Genomic DNA, 13895 nt, shown 5'->3' with positions numbered 1-13895 from the left:
TCTCTTCTTGAAAGGCCATGTGAGGAAGCAGCAGGAAGGTGGAGGTCTACAAAGCAGAGGAGAGGCCTCTTCAGAAAACGACTCTGACAGCGCCTTCATCTTGGGCTTTAGGCTCCAGAACTATGAGAAGATAAACTTCTGTTGTTAAAGCCACCCGGGCTGTTATATTTTGTTACAGCAGCCCTAGGTGACAACTACACTATATTTACATCGAAAGAATCGGCAGATAAGGAGAGCATGTCCCAGGCAAAAGCAGATAGAGCCTAGGAGATAGAGAAGATCAATTCGGTTTGTTCATATGGTCTGTACCTCCTGTGAGGAGAAATTCTTATATAGATTTCTAAGGTTTTATTTTACATCTTCCTCTTCCATGTTTCAAACCTGAGTCAAGCAGTTGTTCACTGGACAAGTCTTTTTTCACAGAAAATAGAAGGTTATCTCAGGCTATCTAACCCATAGGACCAAGGTTTGAGATCAGTCTAAGTTGCTTAATTTTGCTTAGCTCTGTGGCCAAAAACTTAATTCTTGACTGAATAAAATAGAAGACAGGTATCATGAGAAAAGCATGGATTCCAGAATCAGACAGAGACTTGGATTTGACACTGCACTTTGTCCTTACTACAAGTCTGTGAACATTACTGAGCCTGTTTCCTCATCTTCAGTGGATTATTACACATATTTGACAGGATTGTCGGGTTGATTAGGTGGAGTGTGTCTGCAAACACCTGGAATATTGTAGACTTCCAGTAATTCTAATTTGATAATAGGAGGGTAAGCGGATGTTCATGAATCAATATAAAAGTGCTAAAGGCCTATGTTGACCTCACTTTTAGTTCAGCTATGTAATATGGAGTTTTGCAAACGTAATTCACTTGCTTCAAAATTACTTGGAGTGTTTGCTCAAAGTACTTATTTCTGTGTCCTTCACCAAACCAGAATTAAAACTTCTGGGGATGAGTCCCAAGAAACTATATTTTTAACAAGTTCCTTAGGTGATTTAAATGCACATCCAGCTTGGGAGTCACTGCATCATAGGATCATTCTGTGTTTTAAATTGCAGAATTAAACTTCAGTTTCCATTGGGGCCAATTATTTATTTCCTTGGGGACTAAAACTCTTCCTTGAATACTGAAGACATATAAGAAAATATGCATTACTATTTTATAATTTGGTGGTATTTGGAAAATCATATGTAAAACGTAGCATGATGGGTTCTCTGGAATCCCTAATTAATTACATGGGAATTCAGGAAAAGGCTTAAAGAGTTGGGAACATTTTTGTTGTTCTCCCCCCATTCCTCCCCTAAAAAGAGAGGACAGAGAGGAACTTCAGCAAAGACATCACAAAGGAAGTTACTGATTTCTGGGTTGCTCAGCTCTCAGAGCCACAGGAAGTGCATTTTCTTCTCTTCACAGTTATCACTTTGATCATAAAGAAACACATCCTTGGTCCTTGAGAGTGAGAATGTGCAGTCCCAACTGCATGTGAATGATTGGATCAGAGTTTAGAGTAACACGGAATAATTTGGGAGAAGAAAAGTCAAGGCCCCACTGGGAGTCGAACCCAGGATCTCCTGTTTACAAGACAGGCGCTTTAACCAGCTAAGCCATGGAGCCCACATAGGTGGCCATGATTGTGTTAGATCTATCCTTGCTATTAGATCAAATAGTATTGCCAGAGCCCATAGAATGCAGAGCAGTCTCTCATAAGAAAACCGACAGACTCCAAGAGGACGTTTTTGCTCACTTAGATGCTGCAGAGCTAATAGAAGTGGGAAAGGCTGGGCGCAGCTGGCGGGTTAGGACTCCTAACACTCCACTCAACCCAGGAACAACTCTCAGGAAAACCCAAGGCCAGGCCCCTCTTCTTCCCAACTAGAGCCAAGCCAGGACTGTACCTGCTCCTTTGTAACTTAGACTCACGACCTTCCAATATGCTAAGTTATAGGATCTCTCAGGACCGCAGGGCACTGCTGAGACCGGTGACACAGGCACAGGTGTAGGGTGCTCGGGGTGAAGGCGAGGAAGCGGGGGGCCCCCCAGCCCAAAGTGTTCCCTGGGTCCGAGGACAGCCCTTCGGAGGTGAGGGTCTGTACTGTTCCTGGAGGTATCGCTTTGCCCCTTCCGGCAAAACCGAGGCCTGCATCCCAGGGCCGTGCGTCATCAGTTCGCCCAACAGGTGACGCCTTCTCCCCTCTCACCCCATCCTGTGAGGTCGCAGCTCCGCGGTCACTCGCACCCCCGACACTGCACCCCCCCAAATGGCCTGCCCCCTTCCGCGAGATCGTACCCGGGGCGCAGAGAGCGGGGCTCTCAGGTGGCATCTGGTCGCGCTGTGCGTGAGTGCTAGGGGCCTGAGACCGGGGTGGGGGTGGGGGTTTGGCCGGCAGGGGCTTTGAACACCCGAAGATGAGGTGCGGAGGGGATGAGGCTGAGAGGCCGAAAAGGGCGTTGGAGGAGATCCCGGGACCACCCAGACCGCGCTGTGCGCTGGGGGCCGCGGGGACTGGTCCTCTTCTGCCCGGAGGACACCAAGACTCTCACAATCCAAACAGATCCCTTCCCTAAACTTTGAGTCTTGTTAACGTCTCTGTCTCTCAGTCTGTCTTGCTCCTGTAGGCACGCACAACCAGGACTCCAGCTCCACTCCTGCTCCCGTGAAGAGGATGCAGGGTTGGGGTGGGATCCCCTCTGACTTCCACCTGCAGACTTTGAAAACACCTCCCCGCAACCTTCCCCTGAGACTCAGCCCACCACAGGCCTGAGATTCAACACAGCAGTGCAATGCCAATCAAAATTCCAGCAAGTTACTTCATGAATATTGACAAATGGACTCAAAAGTTTATATGTAGACAGAAATGACTCAAATTATCAACACAAAATTGAAGAACAAAGTTGGAGGATTGTCACTACTAGACCTCAGATTTACCATAAAAAGACAGTAATAAAGACTGTGGTGTTGGTGAAAAACAAAACAAAACAAAACAAACAGATCCATGGAGCAGAATAGAATGTCCAGAAATAGACCCACATAGTCAACTGATCACTGACTAAAGGCAGTACATGGAGCAAACACAGTCTCATCAACAAATGGTGCTGAGACAACTGGATGTCCACATGCAGAAAAAACAAAAACAAAAAGAATCTAGACACAGAACTAGACACAGACCTTATACCTTTTACTAAACTTAACTCAAAATGGATCCTAGACCTAAATTTAAAATGTAAAACCATAAAACTCCTAGAAAATAGCATAGAGGAAAATAGGTGACCTTGGGTTTACTGAAAACTTCTTAGATAAAGAAACCAAAACCATGATTCATGAGAGGAAAATGTGTTAACTTGGACTTCATGAGAATTTAGAATGTCTGTTCTGCAAGACACAGATAAGAAAATGAGAAGACATGCCACAGACTGGGAGAAAATATTTGCAAAAGACACACCTGAAAAGGACATATCTAACATTTGCATAACTAACATATGCAAAGAACTCTTAAAATTCAACAACAAAAGAAACAACTCAATTTGTACCATTTTTCCCCATCACGATAAGTGTACCCTATAATTCCTACTCTCTATTTCCTCCATTCACCCATCCAAACCTCCTCTGTGGTAACCATGTTTGTTCTCTGTAGTTAAGAGTCTGTTTCTTGGTTTCTCTCGCTCTCTCTGTTTCCTATTTCTCTGTTCCCCCCTCCCAAACACTTGTTTTGTTTCTGAAGCTAAACACATGCGTGAGATCATATGGTATTTGCCTTTTTTTGACTTATTTTGCTTAGCATAACACTCTCCACCCCATCCATGTTGTTGCAAATGGCAACATTTCATCCTTTTATGGCTGAGTTATATACATACATAAAACCTCTTCTTTATCCGTTCATCCATCGATGCACATCTGGGCTCTTTCCATATTTTGCCTATTGTTGATAATGCTGCAATAAACATCAAAGTGCATGTATCCTTTGAATTAGCACCTTTCTATTTTTTTGGGTAAATACTGTGATTGTATTTATGTGATTCCTGGCTCATAGAGCATTTTTAATTGTAATTTTTTGAGGAACTTCCAGACTGTTTTCCACAGTGGCTGCAACAATTTGCATTCCCACCCACAGTGTAAGAGGGTTCCCCTGTCTCCATGTCTTCGCCAACACTCGCTGTTTCTTGTGCTTTGATGTTAGTCATTCTGGCAGCTGTGAGGTGACATCTCCTTATGGTTTTGATTTGCATATCCCTGATGATCAGTGATGTAGAGCATCTTTTCTTGTATCTGTTGACCATCTGTAAGTCTTCTTAGGAGAAATGTCTGTTCATGTCCCCGGCCCATTTTCAAACTGGGTTGTTTTTTAGGTGTTGAGTTATATCAGTTCTTTATGAATCTTGGATACTAACCCTTTATCAGATAGGTCACTTGCAAATATGTTCTCCCATTCTGCAGGTTGCCTTTAAGTTTTCTTGATTGTTTCCCTTGCTGTCAGAAGTTGCATGATTTTGATGTCCTCCCAAACACTCCATTTTTTAAATGTGCAAAGACCTGAACAGACAACTCTACAAAGAAGATATAGAGATGGCAAATAAGCATATGGAAAGATGCTCAACACCATATGTCATTAGGGAACTGCAGACTAAAACAGCAACAAGATACCAACAGATAGCTATTAGCGTGGCCCAAATCCAATACACTAACAACACCAATTGTTGGTGAGGATGTGGGGTCATAGGCAGTCTGATTCCTTGCTGGAGTAAATGCAAAATGGTACAGCCACCGTGGAAGACCGCTTCGCAGGTGTACACAAAATGAAACATAGCCTTAACACGTGATCCGGCAGTATTGCCTCATGGCACTTACCCAAATGAACCAAAAACTTAAAGCCACACAGAAGTCTGTACACAAATATTTAGACCAGCTATATTTATAATTGCCAAAACTTGGAAGCAGCCAAGTTTGTATGGATAAGCAAACAGAGCTGCATCCATACAGTGGATTATTTTTCACTGATAGAAAGAAGCGAGCTACCACATCACAAAAAGACATGGGGGACTCATAGGTACATAATATGAAGTAAAAGAAGCCAATCTGAAAAGCCAATCACCTTGTATGATTCCAACGGGATGACATTATGAAAATGCAAAACTATGGAGACAGTAAAGAAGTCAGTGGTTGCAGGGGGTTCTGGAGGAGGGAGGGAGAGGGGGATAAATATGGGGAGCACAGGAAATGTTTAGGGCAAGGGAGATATCATTTTGTGCAATACTGTACCAGTAGATGCCTGTCATGGTACACTTGTCAAAACCCATAGAAACTCCAACGCAGAAGATGAATCTTAATTGCAGAAAAGTAGACCTGGAAGAGAGGCACGTTTCAGTTAGATGAAGCGAAGATCTTGCCCTAAACTGCGGGGTTGTGTGGCAAGAGAGAAACAGGGAAGAGGCAGAGGCCGTGGCGATGTGGTTCACGACCACTCCTCACCCAGGCCCCCATGGACTCTCAGAAAAACTCCTGTAAAGGTGGGATCTAAATGACAACTTAACCACTGCCCCCTCAGACCACCTTACAGGAGGTGCAGTGATTTGACAGCGAGTCCAGTCTCCCAGGGAAGAGGGAAGTCTTGGGAGCCTGATGTCTTCAGGACGAAGTGTTCCCTCTCCCTGTGCTGGTAGAGTCCTCATTCCGTGTAACCCGCGGACTCTTCACGGTGTACACGGGAGACCCACAAAGATCTTGAGAGTGCTCCACGAGCACACACACGCTGCCAACTTGCACAGAGAGAGGACAAAATGAATGGAGGACATTGAATTCCCCACATGCGATAGTGAGGAAACAGGCTGATGACTGTGGGATGGGCTGCAAACATGGACCCCCCCCCCCCCCGCCCCACTGCACATGGAAGTGAACGTGCCTCTAGCCTGGCGGAACTTCGAACACCCAAAGGGGATTTGGAGAATTCACTCTGCAATGACTTAGGGTTGGTGACCCTTCTTCCATTCCAGTGTATTCCTCTTAAACGGGAATGTGTACAGTGGTCATCCTACACCTGTCCCAGTCCTGCACTGGGGGAGCAGGTAACCATGTGGCTCGCACAGATTTGTAATTGGAGAGGAATCGTGCCCAGAATGGCTGATACAGGAGAGCCTAATTCATGCCTACTTTGGGGAGGGCAGTTAGATGAGTTCGTGCTGAACTGAGTTGAGATCTGGGGGAGATTGGGACGGAGTGAGCATTGTGTCTTGTGGGATAGGTGTAGGTCTTTGGGAACCAGGGGGCAGATCATGTTCAGTGTAATAGAGCCTCCGCCCCCGCCCCCAGCCCTCCCTGAGAGCTCCATCTCCTAATGACCAAAACCTGAGAGTGTTGTCTTGCAAGGCCAAAGGGCCTTTGAGGGTGTGACCGAGGTAAGGATCTTGAGATGGGAAGAGGAGGCGGGCCTCCCCAGGTGGGCTCAAGGTAATCACAAGGTCTTAGGAAAGGGTGGCAGGAGGGTGCGGGTCAGAGGAGATGTGACAACAGAAGCAGAGGCCGGAGCCAGGTGGTCCTGTCGGGAGCTAAGGCACGCGGGCCGCCTCCGGCCACGGGAAAAGGCAAGAAGGAATTCCCGCCCGCCCGCCCGCCCGCCAGCCCGGCGGCTTCTAGAAGGCAGGCAGCTTTGGCACCTCTCGATTCCAGACCCGGGGCCCTGGGTCGGACTCGTGGTCACAGCGCTCCGACTGGGGTGGGAGGCGGGTCGCGGTCTGCCCGGCCTCGCTCCCTTCTCAGAGCAGGTGGGAGAAGCGCCAAAAGCCTCGTGCCTTCTCTGAGGCTCGAACTCAGGACCTTCAGATTATGAGACTGACGCGCTGCCTGCTGCGCTAAGAAGGCACCGGCCCGGCTCCTCTCGGCAGCGCTTTCACGGTCGCCCGCTGCACGCCAGGAGCCACTTCTAGGCAGCCGGGGTTCTGCCCAAACTCGTGCGCGCGCCCGGAGGAAGAGTGTGTGCGAGGTCACCTGGGTCACCGGGCCCCGGGCCCCGCCCCGCAGCCCGACGGCGCCAGAGGACGGCGGCCTGCGCACAGCCGGGGCCCAGCCGGGGGCGTGCACCTCAGGCCGCCTCGGGGTCCGGCTCCGCGCGCCGCCGCCTCCCCCCGCCCCCCGGGCTGCCGCTGCCGCCCCCGCGCCCGGCCCCCCGCGCCGCACCCCGTCCCCGCGACCCGGGCGCGTCCCCGACCGCAGCACCCCAAGGGCAGACGAGCGCGCCCCGGCGGGAACCCGGGCAGCAGGTGCGCCCGGACCCCCGAGGGTCGGCAGCAGTGCGCGGGGTGGCAAGGTGAGTGGGAAACGCCCTCACTCTGAAATGGTCGCCTGGAGTCACCTCCCACCTCCCCCACCCCTCCCACCCCTCCCACGTCTCCCACGTCTCCCATCCCTCCCACGTCTCCCACCCCTCCCTCGTCTCCCACCTCCCCCACCCCTCCAACGTCTCCCACGTCTCCCACCTCTCCCACGTCTCCCATCCCTCCCACGTCTCCCATCCCTCCCACGTCTCCCATCCCTCCCACGTCTCCCACCCCTCCCACGTCTCCCACCCCTCCCACGTCTCCCATCCCTCCCACGTCTCCCATCCCTCCCACGTCTCCCACCCCTCCCACGTCTCCCATCCCTCCCACGTCTCCCACCCCTCCCTCGTCTCCCACCTCCCCCACCCCTCCAACGTCTCCCACGTCTCCCACCTCTCCCACGTCTCCCACCTCTCCCACGTGTCCCACGTCTCCCACCTCCCCCACCCCTCCCACGTCTCCCACCTGTCCCACGTCTCCCACGTGTCCCACCTCTCCCACGTCTCCCACGTGTCCCGTCTCCCACCCCTCCAACGTCTCCCACGTCTCCCACCTCTCCCACGTCTCCCACCTCTCCCACGTCTCCCACCTCTCCCACGTCTCCCACGTGTCCCACCTCTCCCACGTGTCCCACGTCTCCCACCCCTCCAACGTCTCCCACGTCTCCCACCTCTCCCACGTCTCCCACCTCTCCCACGTCTCCCACCTCTCCCACGTCTCCCACGTCTCCCACCTCTCCCACGTCTCCCACCTCTCCCACGTCTCCCACGTGTCCCACCTCTCCCACGTCTCCCACGTGTCCCACGTCTCCCACCCCTCCAACGTCTCCCACGTCTCCCACCTCTCCCACGTCTCCCACCTCTCCCACGTCTCCCACGTGTCCCACCTCTCCCACGTCTCCCACGTGTCCCGTCTCCCACCCCTCCAACGTCTCCCACGTCTCCCACCTCTCCCACGTCTCCCACCTCTCCCACGTCTCCCACCTCTCCCACGTCTCCCACGTCTCCCACCTCTCCCACGTCTCCCACCTCTCCCACGTCTCCCACGTGTCCCACCTCTCCCACGTGTCCCACGTCTCCCACCCCTCCAACGTCTCCCACGTCTCCCACCTCTCCCACGTCTCCCACCTCTCCCACGTCTCCCACCCCTCCCACGTGTCCCACGTCTCCCACCTCCCCCACCTCCCCCACCCCTCCCACGTCTCCCACCTCTCCCACGTCTCCCACGTGTCCCACCTCTCCCACGTCTCCCACCCCTCCCACGTCTCCCACCTCTCCCACATCTCCCACATGCCGTTTAGTAACTTAGGAAGAACGATTCACTTGGCTTTCTTGACACTATAAGTGACTTAATTTGAAAAGCTTCCTTACCTGTAAAACGGGACATTTCACACTACTACATAACAAACTGAATTCTTGACACAAAAAGTTGTTTACTGAATACTCATGAGTGATACAAATAAAGATAAAAGCTTTACTGGGAAGTGCTCTTTAGCCACTTACATGAATTTTCAAAATCAATCTATCTACCACTTTTCTTCAGGCAAAAAATAGTTTTTAATGGAGTCCACTTTACAGATGAGGAAACTGAGACCCGCAAGCCTCAGTGATTCGCAGGGGCCCCGTGGCCTTGAGGCGGGGCTGCTGGGTTAGAAACGCTGGGGCGGAGGGCGGGTCGCACCTGCATCGGGCCCCGCAGGTAGGCGCGTGTGCAGGCTGTTATCCCCCTGGACTTCACCAAAGCAAGTGCAGGACGCCCTCCAGCGGGGGAGACACCCCCCACCCCCCCACCCCCGGCTTGTAGCCGGGGACCTGGAGCGCATGAAGCGGGGGCGCCGCGGTGTCCCCAGTACAAGTCTGGCTAGTGAAGTTTGTGGGAGGTCTGAGCGCAGGGTCCCGGAGGAACACTTGAGAAAAAGAACGGGGCTTAGGCTGGAAGTGGAGGGGGTGGGGGGTGGGGGGTGAGGGTTAGTGGTGATGGGGTAACCTCCCTGTAGGCTTAAACCTTGCCGAAAAAGCAGAGCGCCGCGCGCAGGTGACGGCGGGGCGGAGCGGTCTAAAACGCTGAGTTGAGGCTCGGGTGTCTGTGAGAGCGTAGGTTCGAGTCCTACCGCTGCCAACCCTTATAAGGCTGGATGATTCCACCAACCTCCTGGGAGGGCCATTGCGACGTCATTCCTCACAACTGAAGGACTCTGGAGTTCAAGAATCAACTTTATAGACCTTAGAAAAAGAACAGTCTGACTACCAATTATTTATATCTAAGGTCAACAGGTTCATACAGAAATGAGTAAAACCTTCATCTGGTTCACAATGACAAAAATATAAGAGTACATACACCCGAAAATGTACCTTAATTCTACCTTGATCCACACCAGCACCCAACTTTGCACCAGCCACATTTAATTACATAAACAATGTTGCAATAAATTACACCCGCATTTCACAAAGGTGCAGTATTAGATAATTTCCTAAAAGTACTATTGCTCAGTCAAATCACTTGTGTGATGGTAATTTAATGAGTTGTCTCAGCCTTCCCCAAACGTTACTAATTTATCTTCCTGTAGCTCCCGGGAAGGGACTGTTTCCCTCACACCCTGACCAGCATTGTGCTGGTGACAATTAACTGCCATTTATCTCTACTAAGCTCCAGATTTTGTCATAAGTTCCTTACATTTATTTTCATATAATATTCTCAATATCACATAAGGATTCTTCCCCAACAGCCTCAATAGCCAGTATGACCTTGTCAACACGTTCATCCACCACACAGTTATACTGACTTTTGGACTTCTGGCCTCCAGAACTGTGAGGAGGGAAAAAAGGGATCTGTTGCTTGAAGCTGCTGAGCTTGTGGAGATTTGATACAAGAATCATAGGAAGCAAATTCAATCTGTTTGAATGCTAGTAGGCAACACACCAGGAAACAGTTGTTTTTGTTTGTTGTTTTGCCAAATCTATTAGGCAAAAAGTACCATTACCATCATGGTTTCATTTTTGCATTTCTCTTAGAGTAGAATTATCGTTTTTCCACACTTTCAGAAATATTTATCTTTCTTCTTTACAAAAGGTATGTTGAACTCAACCCTGAAATCAAGACCTGAGCTAGGACCAACAGGTACTTAACCAACTGAGCCACTCAAGGGCCCCTTGTCCTTTTTTCTCATGAACTCAGTATTTATATCCTTTGCAAGTTTTCCCCAACAGTTGGAATTTTTCTTGCTGAGGTGTAGTACTTATATTAGGAAATTTAACTCCTCATGACACAACTTACACATTTTCCCCAGTTTGGTCATTTGATTCTTTCACTTTGATTATGTATTTTTTGGAGGATATGAGGGTATATCTAAGCAGAATATTGTTTTAATATAGTAAGTCACTTTCTATGTTTCTGAATTTTTTGTAAACATTAGTTTTCTACACCAAAGTAATAAAAATGTCTGTTTTGACAATGTTAGTAATTTGTGGTCTTATCCCTTCTTTTAAAATGTGCATCTATTTAGAATATATTTTATTGTTGCAGGTGATATATTCAGCTTTATTATCCTAGATAGCTACTCAACACCATTTGGTACATATTCCATCTACTTCTGTTTATTTGACTTACCACCTTTCTCTAATTCTCATGTATATAATTATCCCCAAACCCCATCACCCATGTTTGGAATTTTTTTTTTCTATATCATTTCCTATCATTATTCGTATCACTCATGAGTATTCACTAAACAACTTTTTGTGTGAAGAATTCAGTTTTTTAAGGAGTACTGTGAAATGTCCCATTTTACAGGTAAGGAAGCTTTTCAAATTAAGTCCCTTATACTGTCAAGAAAGCCAAGTGAATCGTTCTTCCTAAGTTACTAAACGGCATGTGGGAGACGTGGGAGACGTGGGAGGGGTGGGAGACGTGGGAGAGGTGGGAGACGTGGGAGACGTGGGAGAGGTGGGAGACGTGGGAGACGTGGGAGACGTGGGAGGGGTGGGAGACGTGGGAGAGGTGGGAGACGTGGGAGACGTGGGAGAGGTGGAGACATGGGAGACGTGGGAGAGGTGGAGGGGTGGGAGACGTGGGAGAGGTGGGAGACGTGGGAGACGTGAGAGGGGTGGCAGACGTGGGAGAGGTGGGAGAGGTGGGAGACGTGGGAGGGGTGGGAGACGTGGGAGGGGTGGGAGACGTGGGAGAGGTGGGAGAGGTGGGAGACGTGGGAGGGGTGGGAGACGTGGGAGACGTGGGAGGGGTGGGAGACGTGGGACGGGTGGGAGACGTGGGACGGGTGGGAGACGTGGGAGAGGTGGGAGACGTGGGAGAGGTGGGAGACGTGGGAGACGTGAGAGGGGTGGGAGACGTGGGAGGGGTGGGAGACGTGGGAGGGGTGGGAGACGTGGGAGAGGTGGGAGAGGTGGGAGAGGTGGGAGACGTGGGAGAGGTGGGAGAGGTGGGAGAGGTGGGAGACGTGGGAGACGTGAGAGGGGTGGGAGACGTGGGACACGTGGGAGACGTGGGAGAGGTGGGAGACGTGGGACACGTGGGACACGTGGGAGGGGTGGGAGACGTGGGAGACGTGGGAGACATGGGAGAGGTGGGAGACGTGGGAGAGGTGGGAGACGTGGGAGACGTGGGAGAGGTGGGAGAGGTGGGAGAGGTGGGAGAGGTGGGAGAGGTGGGAGAGGTGGGAGACGTGGGAGAGGTGGGAGACGTGGGAGAGGTGGGAGACGTGAGAGGGGTGGGAGGGGTGGGAGACGTGGGACACGTGGGAGACGTGGGAGAGGTGGGAGACGTGGGACACGTGGGACACGTGGGAGGGGTGGGAGACGTGGGACACGTGGGAGACATGGGAGAGGTGGGAGACGTGGGAGAGGTGGGAGACGTGGGAGGGGAGACGTGGGAGACGTGGGAGACGTGGGAGAGGTGGGAGACGTGGGACACGTGGGAGAGGTGGGAGGGGTGGGAGACGTGGGACACGTGGGAGACGTGGGAGAGGTGGGAGAAGTGGGAGACGTGGGAGACGTGGGAGGGGTGGGAGACGTGGGAGAGGTGGGAGAGGTGGGAGACGTGGGAGACGTGGGAGAGGTGGGAGAGGTGGGAGAGGTGGGAGAGGTGGGAGAAGTGGGAGACGTGGGAGAGGTGGGAGACGTGGGAGAGGTGGGAGACGTGAGAGGGGTGGGAGGGGTGGGAGACGTGGGACACGTGGGAGACGTGGGAGAGGTGGGAGACGTGGGACACGTGGGACACGTGGGACACGTGGGAGGGGTGGGACACGTGGGACACGTGGGAGACATGGGAGAGGTGGGAGACGTGGGAGAGGTGGGAGACGTGGGAGGGGAGACGTGGGAGACGTGGGAGACGTGGGAGAGGTGGGAGACGTGGGACACGTGGGAGACGTGGGAGAGGTGGGAGACGTGGGACACGTGGGAGACGTGGGAGAGGTGGGAGACGTGGGACACGTGGGAGACGTGGGAGAGGTGGGAGACGTGGGACACGTGGGAGACGTGGGAGAGGTGGGAGACGTGGGACACGTGGGAGACGTGGGAGAGGTGGGAGACGTGGGACACGTGGGAGACGTGGGAGAGGTGGGAGACGTGGGAGAGGTGGGAGGGGTGGGAGACGTGGGACACGTGGGAGACGTGGGAGAGGTGGGACGTGGGACACGTGGGAGACGTGGGAGACGTGGGAGGGGTGGGAGACGTGGGAGACGTGGGAGACGTGGGAGACGTGGGAGGGGTGGGACGTGGGAGACGTGAGAGACGTGGGAGGGGTGGGAGACGTGGGAGACGTGGGAGACGTGGGAGACGTGGGAGACGTGGGACGGGTGGGAGACGTGGGACGGGTGGGAGACGTGGGAGAGGTGGGAGACGTGGGAGACGTGGGAGGGGTGGGAGACGTGGGAGACGTGGGAGAGGTGGGAGACGTGGGAGGGGTGGGGGAGGTGGGAGGGGTGGGGGAGGTGGGGGAGGTGGGAGACGTGGGAGACGTGGGAGGGGTGGGACACGTGGGAGAGGTGGGAGAGGTGGGAGACGTGGGAGACGTGGGAGAGGTGGGAGACGTGGGACGTGGGAGAGGTGGGAGACGTGGGAGGGGTGGGAGGGGTGGGGGAGGTGGGAGGTGACTCCACGCGACCATTTCAGAGTGAGGGCGTCTCCCACTCGCCTTGCCACCCCGCGCACTGCTGCCGACCCTCGGGGGTCCGGGCGCACCTGCTGCCCGGGTTCCCGCCGGGGCGCGCTCGTCTGCCCTTGGGGTGCTGCGGTCGGGGACGCGCCCGGGTCGCGGGGACGGGGTGCGGCGCGGGGGGCCGGGCGCGGGGGCGGCAGCGGCAGCCCGGGGGGCGGGTGGGGAGGCGGCGCGCGGAGCCGGACCCCGAGGCGGCCTGAGGTGCACGCCCCCGGCTGGGCCCCGGCTGTGCGCAGGCCGCCGTCCTCTGGCGCCGTCGGGCTGCGGGGCGGGGCCCGGGGCCCGGTGACCCAGGTGACCTCGCACACACTCTTCCTCCGGGCGCGCGCACGAGTTTGGGCAGAACCCCGGCTGCCTAGAAGTGGCTCCTGGCGTGCAGCGGGCGACCGTGAAAGCGCTGCCGAGAGGAGCCGGGCCGGT

At 53.3% G+C, this 13895-nt stretch overlaps 2 non-coding genes across 2 annotated transcripts; both read right to left on the bottom strand.

Moving 5' to 3' along the window:
• Positions 1–1542: 1542 nt before the first annotated feature.
• TRNAT-UGU (transfer RNA threonine (anticodon UGU)) lies at positions 1543–1616 on the bottom strand. Its single transcript has one exon. It is a non-coding gene; the product is annotated as a tRNA-Thr (tRNA).
• A 5163-nt stretch (positions 1617–6779) lies between these two features.
• Positions 6780–6852, bottom strand: TRNAM-CAU (transfer RNA methionine (anticodon CAU)). The gene has a single exon. It is a non-coding gene; the product is annotated as a tRNA-Met (tRNA).
• Between the last annotated feature and the right edge of the window lie 7043 nt (positions 6853–13895).

Source organism: Canis aureus, chromosome 37 (genome assembly GCF_053574225.1).
Source record: "Canis aureus isolate CA01 chromosome 37, VMU_Caureus_v.1.0, whole genome shotgun sequence".
Classification (NCBI taxonomy): Eukaryota; Metazoa; Chordata; class Mammalia; order Carnivora; family Canidae; genus Canis; species Canis aureus.
This window is presented reverse-complemented; position numbering and strand designations above follow the sequence as displayed.